General features: G+C 28.9%; 1 protein-coding gene across 1 annotated transcript in view; it reads left to right on the top strand.

The window, feature by feature from the left end:
• LOC124420644 overlaps positions 1-2591 on the top strand; it is an 11806-nt gene that overhangs the window by 1046 nt on the left and 8169 nt on the right. The gene's annotated exons all lie outside the window — the stretch shown is intronic.

Raw genomic sequence — 2591 nt, 5'->3', positions numbered from 1 at the left:
TATAGAAAATGTTTCTCAGATTGTGAGAAATTTTCTATAGAAAATGTTTCTCAGATTGTGAGAAATTTTCTATAGAAAATGTTTCTCAGATTGTGAGAAATTTTCTATAGAAAATGTTTCTCAGATTGTGAGAAATTTTCTATTGAAAATGTTTCTCAGATTGTGAGAAATTTTCTATAGAAAATGTTTCTCAGATTGTGAGAAATAGAAAATGTATCTCAAATTGTGAGAAATTTTCTGAGAAAAGTTTCTCAGAATTTGAAAATTTTTCTGTTGCAAATGCTTTTATGGGAAAAGTATCTCGAAATCTACAAATTTTTTTTATAGAAAATAATAGTCTCTCAGGTTCTGGGAACTTGTGAGACACAAATTTTCTTTTCTCTTTCTTTTTTTTTTGTTTGCATCATCTTTAAATTATCTATGTATGTTAAATGCCTCATTTATTAGGAACTTATTGGCATTATTTCTGTTGTTGTTTTTGTTAAAGAATTTTCGCATTATTGACCATAATCGCTCAAAGGGGGTTAGACACTCTTGCCGAAACAAAAGGTCAATACATAAAATTTGTTAAAATGTCGATAAATCAATGTAAACTAAAGGTTTAAACTGTACAAAGTTAGAAGTATAAATGGAATTTTCAATACTTGCTAACAAAGAAGTAAGATACATGATAAGTAAGGAAAGATCCCAGTAGGAAATAATGACAAATTTTGTTTTGAAAAGAAATCATTTTTTAAAGATTTTTATTCGATATTCGATGGTATTTTCAGATTAAACTTAAGTCAAGAAAATTTTCCTATTGGGTGACAGAGCAAGTGTATTAAATTGAAATAATATTCCACAAATACTCCTTTATGCAACATACATTATATTTGTGTGTTCGCCTGTTGTATGTGTTAGTGTAGTTGAGTACTACACGGTGTGTAACCCATTCAATGAATTAACCGCGAAATAAGAAAAATATTTGGCACACTCATCAATCTTAATTCATGTTGTTTATTTTTTTATTGCTGCAAAGTATAAAGAAACGTTTATTAAGTTTGAATTTGTTTCGATCTTTAAAATACTTGTTGAACACATGTGTATGTCGGTAATATGTTGCCAAAAATAAGATAAAAGAACTGAGAACCTTTAAATAACTGCTGTTGTTTATATAAAATATTGTTATTTTTATTTTTTTTTTTTGCTACAAAACAACAAACACCAAACTACAACCACACCTTATCACCATCAGAAAACATGGACATGGACACGGATACAAAAGCCGCAAAAAAATAAATGATTATCTATTGTGTTTTGAAATGAATAGAAGAACCTAGTAACCAAGTGACCACTTATGTTATGTTTCCAAAGACCTACATATTTCTTTTCTATTATTTTTTTGTTTGTTCTTTTTTTTCCTGAACCCACCAACTTGATGGTCTATTAAGGTTTGTGGTTCTATTTGTGACAGCCGGTGTATGGAATGTTTGTGGGAAAAATAATTTCTTAATATATGTTATCGTTTAAGTTGCCTTTAATTTCCTATAGTCATAATAACTACATCTATATTATTGTAAGAAACACTTTTCAGCAATTTAAAAAGAATGTGTTTTTTAGGGTATTCCCATATTTCCCATTAACCAATACTAAACTAAACATTTCTTTTAATTTTTACAATCTATTATCTTGCCTCTAAACACTAAGAACAAAGTTGCGTAGGGGCCACTTACTTTCTTAAACAAATTTTGCATATTCTTACATGTGTTTTCTGACAATAATTTTTCCTACATTTAGCTTTTTTTGCCTTAACTAAAAAACTATATGGGAGAGTATTAGAACAGCAGAAATAACCAACTTATAGTTTTTCGTTTATCTGTGACATCTATGGCCATAAGTCTTGACCCTCATAGACTAAAAAAAAATATAAGAAAGAACATATGTTTTGTGTTTATTTTCTATTTAGTTTTATCATTATCTATTCCCAGTATTGTATGTTGATGATTTATAATTAAAACAGGAAACATTTATTTCGTTTGCATTTGCGAACAAAAATCGCTTTTTATTAACGTGCCAAAAGCGCTAAAACTAATCACTAAAAATAATAGCTTTTCATTTGAAATATTTTAGTTTATAATTTAAAGTGTAGTCTATAGTCTCGTCTACAGTCTAGTATATAATCTAGTCTATAGTCTAGTCTAAAGCGTAGTCTATAGTCTAGGATATACACTAGTCAATAGTCTAGTTAATATTCTAGTCTCTAGTCTAGTCTATAGTCTAGGCTATAGTCTAGTCTGCAGTGTAGTCTATAGTCTAGTCTATAGTCTAGTCTATAGTCTAGTCTACAGTTTAGTCTATAGTCTAGTCTATAGTCTAGTATATATTCTAGTCTATAGTCTAGTCTAAAGTGTAGTCTATAGTGTAATCTATAGTCTAGTCTATAGTGTAGTCTATAGTCTAGTCTATAGTCTAATCTATAGTCTGTAGTCTAGCCTATAGTCTATTCTATAGTCTAGTCTATAGTCTAGTCCATAGTCTATTCTATAGTCTAGTCTATAGTCTAGTCTATAGTCTAGTCTATAGTCTAGTCTATAGTCTAGTCTATAGTCTAG

This window comes from Lucilia cuprina, chromosome 6, assembly GCF_022045245.1.
Source record: "Lucilia cuprina isolate Lc7/37 chromosome 6, ASM2204524v1, whole genome shotgun sequence".
Lineage (NCBI taxonomy): Eukaryota > Metazoa > Arthropoda > Insecta > Diptera > Calliphoridae > Lucilia > Lucilia cuprina.
Note: the sequence above shows the minus strand (reverse complement) of the source record. Positions and strands in the feature narration are given on the sequence as shown.